The 18,081-nt window shown below is 44.1% G+C and overlaps 3 non-coding genes across 3 annotated transcripts; all 3 read left to right on the forward strand.

The window, feature by feature from the left end:
* Positions 1 to 445: 445 nt before the first annotated feature.
* On the forward strand, positions 446 to 518 carry Trnav-cac (transfer RNA valine (anticodon CAC)). The gene has a single exon. It is a non-coding gene; the product is annotated as a tRNA-Val (tRNA).
* A 552-nt stretch (positions 519 to 1,070) lies between these two features.
* Trnav-cac (transfer RNA valine (anticodon CAC)) lies at positions 1,071 to 1,143 on the forward strand. The gene has a single exon. It is a non-coding gene; the product is annotated as a tRNA-Val (tRNA).
* Positions 1,144 to 1,604: 461 nt separating this feature from the next.
* Positions 1,605 to 1,679, forward strand: Trnat-cgu (transfer RNA threonine (anticodon CGU)). The gene has a single exon. It is a non-coding gene; the product is annotated as a tRNA-Thr (tRNA).
* The last annotated feature ends 16,402 nt before the right edge of the window (positions 1,680 to 18,081 follow it).

Below are 18,081 nucleotides of genomic sequence, written 5' to 3' on the forward strand. Positions count from 1 at the left end.
GAGGCTCGAACTCAGGACCTCTGCCTTTCGCGGGCAAGTGCTCTACGAACTGAGCTACCCAAGCATGACTCACGCCCCGTCCTCACAGCAAGGTAAAGGTCCCGAGTTCGAGTATCGGTCCGGCACACAATTTTAATCTGCCAGGAAGTTTCATATCAGCGCACACTCCGCTGAGGAGTGAAAATCTCATTCTGGAAACATCCCCCAGGCTGTGGCTAAACCTTATCTCCGCAATATCCTTTCTTTCAGGAGTGCTAGTTCTGCAAGGTTCGCAAGAGAGCTTCTGTAAAGTTTGGAAGGTAGGAGACGAGATACTGGCAGAAGTAAAGCTGTGAAGACGGGGCGTGAGTCGTGCTTCGGTAGCTCAGTTGGCAGGAGCGCCGTGGTCCCGTGGTTAGCGTGAGCAGCTGCGGAATGAGAGGTTCTTGGTTTAAGTCTGCATGTCGTTTCCGTAGTGTAGCGGTTATCACGTCTGCTTCACACGCAGAAGGTCCCCAGTTCGATCCCGGGCGGGAACAGTATTGCCGGCACGGTAGCTCAGCGTGTTCGGTCAGAGGGTTAGTCGCCCTCTGTAACAAAAAAACTGAGTAAACCGATCAACGATGAACCTAAATGGGTGTCATGGGACGTCCGCCCCGAACAAATGGAACGAACAATAAAGAACAAAATAAGACAAAAATATTAAAAAAAAGTTGGTAGAGCACTTGCCCGCGTAAGGTAAAGGTCCCGAGTTCGAGTGTCGGTCTGGCACACAGTTTTAATCCGCCAGGAAGTTTCATATCAGCACACACTCCGCTGCAGAGTGAAAATCTCATTCTGGAAACATCCCCCAGGCTGTGGCTAAACCTTATCTCCGCAATATCCTTTCTTTCAGGAGTGCTAGTTCTGCAAGGTTCGCAAGAGAGCTTCTGTAAAGTTTGGAAGGTAGGAGACGAGATACCGGCAGAAGTAAAGCTGTGAGGACGGGGCGTGAGTCGTGCTTCGGTAGCTCAGTTGGCAGGAGCGCCGTGGTCCCGTGGTTAGCGTGAGCAGCTGCGGAATGAGAGGTTCTTGGTTCAAGTCTGCATGTCGTTTCCGTAGTGTAGGGGTTATCACGTCTGCTTCACACGCAGAAGGTCCCCGGTTCGATCCCGGGCGGGAACAGTATTGCCGGCACGGTAGCTCAGCGTGTTCGGTCAGAGGGTTAGTCGCCCTCTGTAACAAAAAAACTGAGTAAACCGATCAACGATGAACCTAAATGGGTGTCATGGGACGTCCGCCCCGAACAAATGGAACGAACAATAAAGAACAAAATAAGACAAAAATATTTAAAAAATAAAGTTGGTAGAGCACGCCCGCGTAAGGTAAAGGTCCCGAGTTCGAGTGTCGGTCTGGCACACAGTTTTAATCCGCCAGGAAGTTTCATATCAGCGCACACTCCGCTGCAGAGTGAAAATCTCATTCTGGAAACATCCCCCAGGCTGTGGCTAAACCTTATCTCCGCAATATCCTTTCTTTCAGGAGTGCTAGTTCTGCAAGGTTCGCAAGAGAGCTTCTGTAAAGTTTGGAAGGTAGGAGACGAGATACTGGCAGAAGTAAAGCTGTGAGGACGGGGGCGTGAGTCGTGCTTGGGTAGCTCAGTTGGTAGAGCACTTGCCCGCGTAAGGCAAAGGTCCCGAGTTCGAGTCTCGGTCCGGCACACAATTTTAATCTGCCAGGAAGTTTCATATCAGAGCACACTCCGCTGCAGAGTGAAAATCTCATCATGGAAGAAATGGACAGAGACTGCGGACAGGTGGCGCTCGGTGCGAATGTGGGTCGGCCGTGAGCTGTATCGAGATAGTCCACACAGTTGCAACAAGCTGGTGTCCCGAATGGCGCAGTGGGTGACGCACTTCTCTAGTAAGCAGGCGATCACGGCTCGAATGCAGCTCGAGTACACGGTTTTCACTCCTCGTGATGTCCCGATGTAGCTGACATCAGTTATCCTTTTCCTTTCTCTCCCTCCACTTTCAAGTTACATATAACATTTGGTGGTGACTGCACGTCGCGGTGTTCATCCAGTTAGACAGTCGTCCATTAATGCCTCGGTTGTGCTAGGTTTTCCACTGTCTAACAACAGAGTGGTAGATAAACTACACCTTTCCATATTTCCTCATAAAGTTAAATTTTCTGTGGTAACATTCATCAATAAAATTGTATAAGCAAACCACTGCGAACTACAGGGTGAAAAGTATTTAAACCGGCAAACTCTGGGAGGTTGTAGGGGACATCAAAACAAATATTTTTCCCTGATGTCATTTTTTCCTACGAGGAATATTTAAACCGGTAGAGGAAGATTTCTCTGGTGGCAAATTAACTAAACCAACAAACACTTTTCCATTTTTTTTACGACCAAGAGGCAACAAATTAACACAACCCAATTTCAATTACAGTAGATTTTCAAAAATGGCTCCATTGACACGTAAGCAAAGGTTAAACTGTCGGATCATGTTCTGTCTGACACGGGCAAAAACCCCAGGAGTATCCTGAATTGTTCCTGCTGCTGCTACTATCCGGGCAACCAGATCGTCTTCTGATGCAACAGGAGTTGCATAAACAAGGTTGTGCATCTCCCCCCACACAAAAAAGTCCTGAGGGGAAATATCTGGGGATAGAGCAGGCCATGGTACAGAACCATCTCTGCCAAGCCACGTTTCTGGAAACCGTCGGTCCAGGAATCGACGCACACGACGACTGAAATGTGCCGGCGCCCAGTCATGTGGGAACCACATGCGTTGTCTTGTAGGGAGCGGGACGTCTTCCAGCAATTCTGGCAATGCTCTGGCGAGAAAATTGTAATAGTACCTGCCATTTAATGGCCTAGGTAACAGATACGGCCCAATTAAACAGTCCTCAACAACACGGACCCGCACATTAACGAAGAACCGCACTTGATGAGCGCTAGTAACTGTAGCATGTGGGTTATCCTCACTTCAAACAAGCGAACTGTGCATGTTGAAGACTCCATCACGCCCGAACGTTTCTTCAACGGTAAATAGCACAGAGGATGGAAATGTAGGATACATTTCACACTGTTCCAGGTACCACAGCGAAAACTGAGCTCTGGGTGGATAATCAGTTGGTTCCAGGTTGTGGACACGCTCTAAGTGAAATGGACGTAAAAATTGCACTCGAAGGACTGTTCTTACATTCGTCTGATTCGTCCCCATATTACGTGCAATTGCACGAGTGCTGATTGCAGGATCCTGCTCCACGTGCTGCAAGACAACTTCCTCAAATTGCAGCGTTCTTACCGTGCGACGGCGTCCTTGTCCAGGTAATCTGCTAAATGACGCGGTCTCACGCAGTTGTTGGACACAGCAGCAAAGGTCGTAAGATGCAGGATATGGCGATTAGGATATTGTTGTTGATAAATCCGCTGTGCAGCTCGTCCGTTGTGGTGTGCTACGTAGTATGCACCAACCATATCAGTGCACTCACTCCATGTGTATCGCTCCATTAGTAAACACAGACAATGCACTACTACACTGGTGGACAGCAGTTGCCTACATCTGAAGAGCGTAATACGCCCTCTAACAACTGAAGATCGTAATACGACCTCTAACAACTGAAGAACGTAATATGGCCTCCACCGCCGGCCGGGGTGGCCGAGCGGTTCTAGGCGCTACAGTCTGGAACCGCGCGAACGCTACGGTCGCAGGTTCGAATCCTGCCTCGGGCATGGATGTGTGTGTTGTCGTTAGGTTTGAGTAGTTCTAAGTTCTAGGGGACTGATGACCACAGATGTTAAGTCCCATAATGCTCAGAGCCATTTGAACAATTTTGTCCTCACGATCCCTACAGGAGCGACACGTAGGATGCTCTAGTTTCTCATCAATTAAAGCCGGTTTTTGAAACTTCTCTCTCGGGGTAGTTTACGTCTGTCTTCAGTCAGGCAGTTCCTGTAAGAGATAAACAAGAAATATTATCCTTTTCGTTCACTCTGCGACGTTATTAAAGCCTTTGACTGTCAAGACGCAAAGGAATTAAAGACATTAGCTGCCAGGGGGAGTGAATTTATGTCAATGGGGCAAACTGAAAATTTTTGCCAGGCAGGGACTCGAATCCAGATCTCCTGCTCACTAAAGAGATGCGCTGACCATTGCGCCATCTGGACACAGTAGTCCCCACAACCGCAAGGACTGCCCTAGCATGCCTTATGTCAGACCCAAATTCTCAACCTATACCACGCAGTACTGAAGTAGTGGCTCTGCTGCCTTCTACTGTGTCCATAATAAAATTCTGCTTGGCAAATTAAAGACATCTATCTGGGATCGATGGAGTATTATCTGCATAACAAAAAAAAAGAGTGTCACTTTGACAGACTATGTCACAATAATTAACCTAACCTCAGTAAGGGGGAACAAAACCTGTGGAGGTCCACAATAGTCGGTACTGGGTCTGAACCTGTTCTTAAGCAGCAAAGTGATAGTTCAGGGTCCTCTGTCGGAAGAATCAATAATGATTGGTTCAGTGGAAGCATAATAAGTATTTGGTGGGGTTGTAGCCTTGCTGGGGTTACAGTGTGTGCCTCCCGCTATTTGTGAACAATGAGAAGGTGTATAAACGGATTTCCACAATATAGATAACTTTATTTTCGATTGATATGCTTGCCTCTTTGGGCATAGCTGATGATGCCGCAGGATCTTTCAATAACAATAAAGTGTAATTGAACAATAAATTCAGTACAGCACAGTCTGAGGAGTGATTTCAGTTACACAGCAAGAAATTGTGCCTGTTTATCCCTTAGAACAATGGAAATGCTTAAAACATTACAGTGAGTAACGTAGCTACTACAGCTGTGCATGTGCTCAGCAAACTAACTTACGGTATGTGTTGAAGTGTACATCTTTCAGTTCCTCCGTTACTCAACAGTTCTAGTCACCTACTGATCTGTCACACATTGGCATGTCATGTGCCACGCACATCATCTTAATAAAGAAATTACAATCGCAAGAGGCCTGATGTATTATAAACTGAGCTGAAGAGACTGATACTAGTCGAGCGCGGCATTTGAATCATGCTTCATTTGACGCAGAGGTTATGTGGACAACACGCTGATGGCTGGCTGGAGGGTGTGGCTTGCACACAACTGAATTGTCAGGTCCACGCGCTGTAGTACGCACAGGCTACGGTGGCGAATGTGCAGTGACCAGTTCTGGTCCAAAGTGCTGGGCAAGTTCATCTGTTTGTTCGGAACGGGAGGCCGACAGAAATTTCCACCTTTTGGCCGGCTGGCGACGACAGAATCGACTCGCACGCCCTGCAATCTTTCTCAATCGATTTTACAGAAACTATTAGGCAAAAAGAATCATTTTTGCTTTACTCGTACTTTTGTATGTCAGCTTCATTATCATGTGCCCGTCACTTGGTTAACAGTCATCGTTAATGTGATATTTACATAGACGTAAGGCACTGCACGAAATTCGAAGAAGTTTGCAATGAAAAATAGGGGTCGCTATGATTTTGCGTTTGGTGCATATTACACAATATGTTGTTGCGTATTAGCTGATACATTGAATTTTTCTGTAGACTTGGGTAGAGGTCACTATATGTCATCAATCTTGAGAAAATTGATCAGACATTGTGCACTCATCTACGGTCCCACCATGCCAGCAATGAGGCCAGAGTGAGATATTTACAACATTCCTCATATTTTATAAACGGTTTGAGCTATCGGAATGAAATTTTGGAAAATGATAGCACACAAAGAGGGGAGTATTTTTCCATATGGTCATTATGCAAGACTTTATTATCTGCCATGTTATTCCGCTAACTACAGACTTTTCTAAAGAAAGAATGTAATTTTTAATGGGCATTGATAGCTGGTGAAATGAAAAATGGTATGGATTTTGGAACAACGTAAGTGAAGTCATTACACGTTTATTTTGTACCGAGGATGTGCTTTTTCATAAGATGGTGATCTTATTTTACCTCAGTTCCTCAATTAATAAACTCAATAGACCATTGTTTCATAATTCTCTTGCAGTTGTGTCTGCACAAGATGTCAGTGTGGTGAGAGTGTGTAAACTCCATTGAGTATTGACACGAGAAGCAAATTTTAACATGGTAACAAGAGAAATGTGTAGGCTTAACTCAAAATTCCTCACTCGTGACACTTCTCTGAATCTTACGAATGGTTAACAAACCAGGAGAATATAAAGTGTTGCATTTTCGGCAGAACTCTTCTTAGATACTAACCGAAGAAGAGGTGACAAATTTTTGAGTGGTCACCATGCAAGAGTGGGCGTGAACGTGCCCCGCTTAATATATACAAAAAATTGGGTGTAGGCTTCAGTTTAGAACGGCACTTCCCCTCCAGCGTTCGGCATTTCCCCTACAGCGCCTTCCCACACCCCCACCACTATCGCTCTCCTCACGCGTGCTATGTCGTCTGCAGATCTACCGGCCACTGTATTCCGCCTGCACTATACCTGGAAGTGTCTTCATATCCCCCCCGTCGTTGCTCGCAAGAGGGTGAATATCATTGTAAACAATTGCACACATACAGCGAAAACTATTGCAATTACAATAAAGCACAATACCCATTTTAAAGAGGAGGAAAGGACTGGCCAGTTGATTTGTAGTTACGTTGATGAGCCAAAATACACTCCTGGAAATGGAAAAAAGAACACATTGACACCGGTGTGTCAGACCCACCATACTTGCTCCGGACACTGCGAGAGGGCTGTACAAGCAATGATCACACGCACGGCACAGCGGACACACCAGGAACCGCGGTGTTGGCCGTCGAATGGCGCTAGCTGCGCAACATTTGTGCACCGCCGCCGTCAGTGTCAGCCAGTTTGCCGTGGCATATGGAGCTCCATCGCAGTCTTTAACACTGGTAGCATGCCGCGACAGCGTGGACGTGAACCGTATGTGCAGTTGACGGACTTTGAGCGAGGGCGTATAGTTGGCATGCGGGAGGCCGGGTGGACGTACCGCCGAATTGCTCAACACGTGAGGCGTGAGGTCTCCACAGTACATCGATGTTGTCGCCAGTGTTCGGCGGAAGGTGCACGTGTCCGTCGACCTGGGACCGGACCGCAGCGACGCACGAATGCACGCCAAGACCGTAGGATCCTACGCAGTGCCGTAGGGGACCGCACCGCCACTTCCCAGCAAATTAGGGACACTGTTGCTCCTGGGGTATCGGCGAGGACCATTCGCAACCGTCTCCATGAAGCTGGGCTACGGTCCCGCACGCCGTTAGGCCGTCTTCCGCTCACGCCCCAACATCGTGCAGCCCGCCTCCAGTGGTGTCGCGACAGGCGTGAATGGAGGGACGAATGGAGACGTGTCGTCTTCAGCGATGAGAGTCGCTTCTGCCTTGGTGCCAATGATGGTCGTATGCGTGTTTGGCGCCGTGCAGGTGAGCGCCACAATCAGGACTGCATACGACCGAGGCACACAGGGCCAACACCCGGCATCATGGTGTGGGGAGCGATCTCCTACACTGGCCGTACACCACTGGTGATCGTCGAGGGGACACTGAATAGTGCACGGTACATCCAAACCGTCATCGAACCCATCGTTCTACCATTCCTAGACCGACAAGGGAACTTGCTGTTCCAACAGGACAATGCACGTCCGCATGTATCCCGTGCCACCCAACGTGCTCTACAAGGTGTAAGTCAACTACCCTGGCCAGCAAGATCTCCGGATCTGTCCCCCATTGAGCATGTTTGGGACTGGATGAAGCGTCGTCTCACGCGGTCTGCACGTCCAGCACGAACGCTGGTCCAACTGAGGCGCCAGGTGGAAATGGCATGGCAAGCCGTTCCACAGGACTACATCCAGCATCTCTACGATCGTCTCCATGGGAGAATAGCAGCCTGCATTGCTGCTAGCGCCGACATTGTGCATGCTCTGTTGCCTGTGTCTATGTGCCTGTGGTTCTGTCAGTGTGATCATGTGATGTATCTGACCCCAGGAATGTGTCAATAAAGTTTCCCCTTCCTGGGACAATGAATTCACGGTGTTCTTATTTCAATTTCCAGGAGTGTATTATCGCTACTGCCCACCACGAGGTTCGTTGCTTCCTGGTGCTGTTGCTGATATGTGATGCAGGAAGGACAGAATGTAACTGGAAGAGAGACGACTGGGCAGTCATTATAGCGAAGATACGGGCCGCAAATGCGGAAACCTACTGATCTAAATGGTTTTTGACAAAGGGCGCGTTATTGTGAAAGCTGGTCGCCTCTAGGCGTATTACTGTTGTGAGCATACGTGGAAAGTAGTTGAAGGATGGTGAGATAACGAGTAGGCCGAACGGTATTGGACGACCACGTCTCAGCACAAAACATAGAGGTCGGAGGATCCCCCACCGTGCAGTCCAGGATAGGCAGCAGACTGCGGCAGATCTGAGAACAGAGTACAATGCAGGTGCAGGCGCAAGTGTTTCGGAGCACACCGTTCAGGGGCCGCTGTGGAACATGTAGCTCTACATCACACAATTCCTATGTGTTCCTGACCCAATGACATCGTCAGTTATGACTGAAGTGGATACAGCATCACTGAGTTTCCACCGTGAATGGATAGAAACGTGTCGCCTGTCGAATGAATCGCATTTCTTGTTACACCAGGTAGATGGTTTGGTACTTATACGCCGTCATCCAGGAGAATGGCTGTACGAAACACGCACCGCACCACAGATGCCGGCCGGTGAGGGTAGAATTATGCTATGGCAGGCTCATCCAAACTGTGGCCCAGGGGCGCTAGCGCCGGCGATCGCCCGCGGCCAGCGCCCCGGGCGAATTCGTATGTTGCTGCAGCGGCCGAGCCGTGCTGCTTTGCTGGCCGTGCGGACCGCCCGAACGCCAGCCGATAGATATACAGGGCTATTACAAATGACTGAAGCGATTTCATAAATTCACTGTAGTTCCATTCATTGACATATGGTCACGAGGCACTACAGATACGTAGAAAAACTCATAAAGTTTTGTTCGGCTGAACCCGCACTTCAGGTTTCTGCCGCTAGAGCGCTCGAGAGCGCAGTGAGACAAAATGGCGACAGGAGCCGAGAAAGCGTATGTCGTGCTTGAAATGCGCTCACACCAGTCAGTCATAACAGTGCAACGACACTTCAGGACGAAGTTCAACAAAGATCCACCAACTGCTAACTCAATTCGGCGATGGTATGCGCAGTTTAAAGCTTCTGGATGCCTCTGTAAGGGGAAATCAATGGGTCGGCCTGCAGTGAGCGAAGAAACGGTTGAACGCGTGCGGGCAAGTTTCACGCATAGTGATGTGAAAGATTCAGTGTTTAAACCTCCTCTACCAAGAAACGTGCCAGAACTGCGAGCTCGCATCAACGATGCTTTCGAACTCATTGATGGGGACATGCTGCGCCGAGTGTGAGAGGAACTTGATTATCGGCTCGATATCTGCCGAATCACTAAAGGGGCACATATCGAACATTTGTGAATGCCTAAAAAACTTTTTGAGTTTTTGTATGTGTGTGCAAAGCATTGTGAAAATATCTCAAATAATAAAGTTATTGTAGAGCTGTGAAATCGCTTCAATCATTTGTAATAACCCTGTATTTGTTCGCCCGTTTTCCCATCGGGCAGAGGACGTCTCACAAGTGCTTCAACTAGAGCTGATTGACCTACAGTGCCATATCCGCCTGAAGGACCGCTTCCTTATGTGTAACCGTTCATTCCTTGGCGATAAAAATTTGACCAATTCTTTGAGGTTATCAGTCTCACGGAATATTGTACCAAGCCTAGACAAAATCGTTACCTCGAAAAAGAAAAACGTGTAAAATGTTAATTGTCTTCTTTAACAATGATGACTCTAAGAATTGAAGAGTTCTATAACCTTAATTCTATTTTAATAAGTTTTCAAACTTTGTCAGTTAAAATTATTACGTACAAAACAGCAAACTGAGGATCCGATTTCTAAACTCTGAAAAGGGATACAAAAAATTGTAGCACGAAGTATAACAAAAAATACTTACTTGTAACTACTAACAGTAAGAATGAGACTCTATATCCCTTACATAAAACTAATTCTAAAATAGAATATTTTGTTTACGTTAGATCTGACCGCGGGACAGTCCAGCGCAGAGCAGTGCAGTGCAGTCTCACTCGCTCTGCAGTTCTCTCTCTCTCGCTCGCTCGCTCGCTCGTTTGGCGACACTAGCGACACACGGTCGCGGACGGGGCGCTGAACTACACTGTCTTGCGCACGCGGGGCGTGGGCGCGCCCGCCGGGCGCAATTCTTGGATGAGCCTGTGCTATGGGGTACATTGAGTAGCGCTCCCATAGTATCTGTGGTGGTAATCGAAGGCATTTTGACAGCAATGAACTACGTTAACATTTTTGCGGACCACCTGCATCGCTTCATGCTTGAGGTCTCCGCCCTACTGCGATGACATCTTTCAGCAGCATAATAGTCATTGTTTCAAGGCCACGATCGTGCTACAGTGATCTGAGGGGCATTAAGTGAACTCACATTGACGTCTTGGCCAGCAAATGTGGCTGATATGTACGCATTGGGACACACATCGAGCGCCAGCTGTGTGCCTGTAAACCACCAAACCGTAATTTGCAGGAATAGCTTCTTCTGTGCCATCTAGTGGCACATACTTCTGGAATCCTGTCAAGAACTTGTAGAATCCATGCCAAGCAGAATCTCTCTTGTATTGTGTTTAAAAGGTGGACCAACACGGTATTAAACATGTGGTCATAATGTTTCGGCTCACCGATGTATACTGTGAAGGTGACATGTAAGAGAAGTTACGGCGCCGAGAAGCTACCTTTAACGGAAATTTAGCAAATAATTAATAACCATAGTAATTTTTTACCTGCACAAAAGTATCAGAGCTATCAGTTAGTATCACTCGTCGATATGCATCGACTTAGTTAGTTACATATTCTATTACTTAAGTAATTAACCTGTGAGATATTTTGTAGACCAACGCAGTTACACTACAAGCAAAGCAGTATGTGTCGGCAAAAGTATCAACACATTACCAGTAACATTTAGTTTATAAGATTTTTGTGTTTAATTATTACTTTAATCAACTGTGTATTGTTTTACATAGATTTTTCCCTTAACTCAAAAATGGTTACAGTTATATTAATTCTGATTGCAGCAGTGGAAAGAACAGGTAAGTTATTGTAAAGAACAGATGCCATGTGTTTTTATACAATAATTATTCAAGGCACAGAGAGCATAAGCACAATTTAAACACTACAGTTCAAATATGCATTTGTCTAACTTTAATTTGTGGACAAACTACTTCACATAGAATCAAGTTTAATGAGTCATTTTATTAATATTTTCAGTGCATATCTAATGGTGCATCCAGATTTAAGATTGCGTTGGTAAAATATGAAGTGTACAGAATTGGAAGTTGGCCATTGCTCTAAGTCATTAAGTGACATAGATTACTGTAGAAGACGGTGCCAAGTTTACAAAAGGCGATGCCCATCTTGCCCCATGAGCACTTTCCTGGATGGAGCTATAGAGGCAATGCCTATGTCGCTTTCGCCAGTGGTCTAACCGCACACTTTTCGACTTAGAAGTTTTCTGTGATTATGGTCGTCATACTTCGAACTATTCTGCAATAGTTTAGTGGGAACTTAGAAGTATCTGCATTGGTCAGGACTGATTTATTCTGAACATAAATCCTATGTTTCGTGAACTAAGCTGGACCAGAGTTATATGCACTGAGTCTAACTTGAACTATGTTTATTTAAACTTTGGTGGACACCTGGGATTGTTACATCATGTGTCAATCAGACTTGCATTTTATTGTGCTAGTGTTGACTCGAATTTAACAATTGGCGCTGTAAAAACTTGCATTGTTTTCCATTCATTTTAATAATATAGTGAGTTCGCTGACCACTGGGTTGAGGGATCGAGTTGTTTTTGATTCGTTCAATTTTGCAGTTGAGATTAATCACCAGTGTACATTCAGTATGTGTGAAAAATGAGAATAAACTTCATTGCTTAACTTTAATAATTCGAAGTCAGGGAACTTCATTTAGGTTGTTGCTCTTAGATTCAAAGTAACATTATTTAAATCTGATTAATACATCAGAGACAATTTTGTTATTTTTGTTAATTGAGGTCACAGTATCTGTTTTCAGTTATCGTCACCTAGACAGTGAGATCAACATCGGAGTTGCGGTTTTGTATACGTATATGTTGCAGACATCAATTGAAATTTGTTACTGGATTGAATATTTCTTGTTGGGGAAACGTAGCATGTTATCTTGAATGGTCACCAACACATGTAGAAGTAACTTAGATGTGACGCAGATACGTGTACATGGGCGTTTCATGTTCATGTTGTGAATTAATCATCTGTCAGACAATATTAGTAGTAACCTCAGACTTTTGCACCCGATGTAATTAGGTATATTGAAGCAATATCTGAAAACGCTGGTAAATGTGTTTAGTCAGATTTTGGTAAGATCTCAGACTGATGCAAATATTGACAGTTTGAATTAAGTTCAAATAGCTCTGAGCACTATGGGACTTAACTGCTGAGGTCATCAGTTCCCTAGAACTTAGAACTACTTAAACCTAACTAACCTAAGGACATCACACACATCCATGCCCGAGGCAAGATGCGAACCTGCGACCGTAGCGGTCGCGCGGTTCCAGACTGTAGCGCCTAGAACCGCTCGGCCACCACGGCCGGCATGAATTAAGTGCTAATGTATGTAAGACTATACAAATATCTGCATACAATAATTTGTTTGGATATGAAACGGGATGATCACATAGGGTCAATAATAGGTAAGACAGGTAGCAGGCCTCTGTTCACAAGTAATACGAGGGTCACTCGGAAAGTAAAGAACTTTTTTTCCACAGAAATTTTTGTTTGATACAGTTAAACAAAACAGTATTTTACATGCAATTTGATACCCAAGATACTTTTCTACAGCTCACCGCTCAAATTAAGACACTTGTCGTACAGTTTTAGAAGCTTTTCTATGCCTTCTGCATACTCTGCTGCTTCTCCAAGTTATGAAACAACTGATTAATGTCTTCTTCAAGTTCATTATCACTTCCGTAGTACTGTCCCGTCAAAAACTATTTCATTAAGTGTTAATCATTTGGTGCTAAATCCAGACTGTAAGGCGGATGTTGAAACATTTCCCACTGAAACCATTGAGGCAAGCCCTGTGTCACACCCACTGCATACGGACGTGCGTTAATTATCGTGAAGGAGGATGACTCTACTGCTTAGCATTCCGCGCCGCTTGTTCCTGGTGGCTCAGCGAAGTCACTGAAACGTGTGACAGTGGGCCGCTGCGTTTATGGTCTCACCTCTAGGCATGCATTGGATGAGCAGGATACCCTTCCTATCTTTCCGGTGCTAAAAATTTGTTTTTCTTTCGTCGGTTTCGTTGGGGATTGAGAATAATGTCATTCCATTCATTGGCAATTTGTTTCTGGTGTGAAATGTGATATCCAACTCTCATCATCAGTGTCAATGTGATTCAAAAACTCATCACCAACCTTTACCTAGTGACTGAGGAATGTCAATGCAGCTGCCAGTCGTTTGATTTTGTACTCATCGGACAAAATTCGAGGAATCCATTTGGCACACACTTTTTTATAGCCCAGATCTGTACTAATGATCTCGTACAACACAGTCCTTGAAATGTCAGGAAAGAATGAGTGCAGTCCATTACTTATGAAACGCCTATCTTTTTGGATTGTTGTTTCAGTCCTTGTTTTGAGTCCGTTAGTCACCACTGAGGACTAGCCCGAGCTATCTTCGTCGCGAACATTCTTCCGTCCTCCACTAAACATGATACACCACTTTCGAACTGACGCTTCGTTCATCACATTACCATAAACCTCTGTTATATGTCTCTAAATTTCTATGGGTCGGCTTTTTGGTCGTTAAAAAAGCGAATAACAATGCGCAGCTCATACTTGCCTGGATCGTCAATTTGTCACACATTTTAAAGTAGTGCAGCTAAGCAGTAATCAACCATATTGGATCGTAGCTGCCGCCAAACTGAAACGGATGAGTACCAAGGCAGACTCCATATCCTTAGATTTCCGGAAATTGTTTAACACAGCACGACACTGCAGACTGGTAGCGAAAGTCCTAATTTACGCAATAAATTCTCAGATTTGTGAGTGGCTCGAAGACGTCCTAGGTAATAGAAGTGTCCCGGAAGGCGAGTGGGACGAGAGTGCGTCAAGGCGGTTCTAGGGAAGACAGAATTCTAGGAAAGTACAGCTCGTCTGTAAAGGAAACCTGCTACAGAATACTTCTGCAACACATCATTGAGAACTCCTCAAATGCTTGAGATCCTCACCAGATAGGATTAAGGAAAGACGTCGAAGCATCTCAAAGGCATGTTGCTATATTTGTGGTAGGTTCGATGAACAAGTGATTGATACGCTAGTGCTTCATGAGCTCAAATGAGGACCCCTGCAGGAATGGGTATGTTCTTTTCGTAAAACACTATTAAGAAAGTCCGGAGAACAGGTATTTGCGAAAGACTGCAGAATGATTCTACTACCATCAACACATATCTCGGACCACGAATACAAGATAAATCCTCCACTACGCACACTGTGGTGGTTTCTGGAGTATATATGTAGATGCAGATGCATAAATGCTGAGAAAACTGAACTGCCCAATGCTAGAAGACAGAGGTGAAGTATTCGACGAAAGCCTATTTACAAAACTTCGAGAACCGGTTTTAAACGAGGAATCTAGGAACATATTAGTTACAGCGCACACAGAGGCATTTAAGCAGTCATCCTTATCGTGTTCCATACGTGGATTGTACGTGATGAAAGCTTAATATGTGGTACAATGGGAAGTGCCCTTCGCCGTGAACTTCACAATTCTTTACTAAGTATAAATGTAGATGTGTTCTGTCAGCGCCTTCTAAAAACAGAAAGCCTGTGCACGTACTGGAGTTCACGTGAAACACGTGCCCCCCCCCCCCCCAGCCCCACCCCCAGAAGAAAAACTACTAACTTCTGACGTCACACTAATTGTATTGCCCGACATACATAGCAAACACTCGGCTACCCAGGGCCAGCTGGGAAATCAATGTGTCAATGAAAATGTTCCCAATAAAGTCCTTAATTTTCTCATGTGTTATCTACGACTTCAGTGTATTTAAACCGACAGCTCGGAGTACTAAATTGGTCGAAAATAGATAACAGCTCCCCGCCAAAGCCAGTCGCTGCAACTCATAAGGCCTGTAGTGTGTTGTGACGTGCAATATATGGCCTGGCCCCAGCACGTAGTGCGTGACGTCACGACATGACGTCATAGGGAGTCAACAGAAGTTTATAAACATTCGCACTGCACTCTGTTTACCGTAGTTCGGCTCGTTCGTGATTTTCATTATTACGTGACTGGACATGAACTGTTTTTGTTTCCTTTGTGTACACTAGACTGGACTACTGGCGTGTGTTCAGGCAACAAGTTCTCTTCTTTTCACTGATAAAATGCCGTTCGTTGTTCTGTGCCGAAATGTAGAAGAAATTATGACAGAGGTTCAAGAGATAGAAATGTTACCAAGAACTCACAGGAATAACATTATTCTTTTTTTTTAGTTCAAGGGTGAATTTTTGTTTTGTTTAAGTTCTTAAAGGAGGTTCATTTTAATGACGAAGAGTACAGTTTATTGTGATTCTTTTTCTTGACCTGACGACCTCCCCCACATGTTAAGCTGTTTACACTATGTAAATTCGGTACTCTGCAGGAGCAAGCAGTACAAATTTGTATAAATATGATAGCTGAATGACGTGCTGAAGCTTCTTCAAGAACATTAACTTCCTTAGATTCACATAAGACTGTATTTCCTCTTTAATAATTTGTTGCTATTAATACAAATCAGTTTCTGGTGGAAAGTGATATACACAGAATAAAAGTCACTTCATCATGGACTGTCCGACTATTCAGTTCTGTTTTCTGCTGCAAAAGCTTTCTTTCAACTATCTGTTGCAAAACGACAAAAAGTTTCGTATAAGTCTACCCAGTAAATGAAAACTAAAGTAAGAGTAGCTACCACATTAACACATTTCCAATAAATGAAGTTATCAGTACCAACCTGATGTTCAAAATCTGTGTTGGTAATCAGGGGCAAAACGCTCTGACTGAAAAACGATTCTGATTCTTACAGTGCACAGATAACTATTTTTCTTTAAATGTGATGGATTCCGCAAAAGAAAATATAGTGAATATAGCAAATGCAAATACAGGAACCTTTTATATTTTCAACGGTTTATAGTCCGTCAGCACATACAAATACAAAAAAATCTGTGCACACTTGTGTAAAGTTACAAGAATATCTTATCACTTATTTCTGCAAATTGTCCTAATTCCTGGTCCTGAATTTCAGATACATGTAAGTGCCCTACACTTTCTTCATAAGTATACAATCAAATTTTTGCAAATAAATGCAATGTTTCTGATAATATGCGGCACATAAGTGGCAATGTTTTAGCTTTCTTAACTGTGAGTTTAAGATACTGAATATGAAATAATAGTTAGATGATGCAAAAAGATTTCACAGATATTGCACAAAAAAATATCATTTAAAATAGTTGATAATTAAACAACATGCACTAGCGTTTTTGATAGCTACATAAATCCACTACTTTTAGTAATTACCATTACTTTCTTTCACAATAGCTTCTATGGACCACTTCTGTCTGTGTGTACTATCAGAGTGTGTGTGTGTGTGTGTGTGTGTGTGTGTGTGTCAGAGACTCTCTCTCTCTCTCTCTCTCTATATATATATATATATATAGTAATTTCTTTTTTTTGTGTGTGTCAGAAACTCTTTCTCTCTCTCTCTCTCTCTCTCTCTCTCTCTCTCTCTCTCTCTCTCTCTCTCCCTCTAGTGAATTTATAAAAATTTACTAGAGAGAGAGACAGATAGAGAGTCTGACACACACACACACACACAAACACACACACATACATTTGTTTTATTGCCATTATTAATTTATAAGTTTGATCACTTTACAATAACTATCCAAAGCAGACTAGCACAGGTGAAGAGGCTACTCGTGGCCAAGCTAATTCTGCTAGTATCAAACGTCGGCCTTAATCAGAAGAAGAAATTTCTGAGAATATATGTTTGCAGTACAGCACTGTATGGTGGTGAAAAAAGGACTGTGGAAAAACTAGAACACAAGAAAATCGAAGCATTTGGGATGTGGTGCTAAAGAAGAACGTTGAAAATTAGGTGGACGGATAAGGTAAGACGTAAAGAGGAATATATGGAAAACAGTGACAAGAATAAGGGACATTATGATAGGACTTGCGTTAAGACATCAAGGAATAACTTCAGTGGCACTAGAGGGAGCTGTAGAGTGTAAGAACTGTAAGGGAAGGAATAGATGAGAGTTTGGCACAGGAGAGGAATTAGTGGCGGGGCGTATCAGACAAGTCAGACGACGACTGATAACCCAAAAAAAAATAATTGGAAAAGCTTCTTACAGTGTTCACCGCAGTATACTCTTTGAAACCCTGAAGGTGACAGGTATGAAATACAGGGAGCGAATGTGTACAGATTGTACAGAAACCAGACTGCAGTTATAAAGAGTTGAATAACAAAAAGGAGAAGATGTAGCTGAGAAGGGAGTGAGAAAGTGTTGTGGCTATCCCCGATGTTGTTCAATCTGTACTGAGCAAGCAGTAAAGGAAACCAAAAACAGATTTTGGAAAGGGAATTAAATTTCTGGCAGGAGAAATAAAAGCTTTGAGGCTTGCCGATGACATGTTAATTCTATCAGACATAACTTACGATTTGGAAGAACAGGGGTTATAAGATGAATATCTATTATATTAGGAAAACGTCACGGAATGTAGTCGCCATTGAATTCAGTATGAAATAATGTCTGAGTTACACAAAGTATTTGAAATGTAAGCTTTTCTATCAAGTCCCAATTTAATTGCTGTTATTGCCGTGTATTTCCACTCTTGTCGGTTCTCGCCTTTAATTGTGATACACTCTGCACAGACTTACTACTGTCAAGGTAGAAAACCTAAAGACGGTTTCCTACGTAAACTAAAAGAAGTAAACACGTAAAGAATTTGCACT

This window comes from Schistocerca cancellata, chromosome 2 (assembly GCF_023864275.1).
Source record: "Schistocerca cancellata isolate TAMUIC-IGC-003103 chromosome 2, iqSchCanc2.1, whole genome shotgun sequence".
Taxonomy (NCBI): Eukaryota; Metazoa; Arthropoda; class Insecta; order Orthoptera; family Acrididae; genus Schistocerca; species Schistocerca cancellata.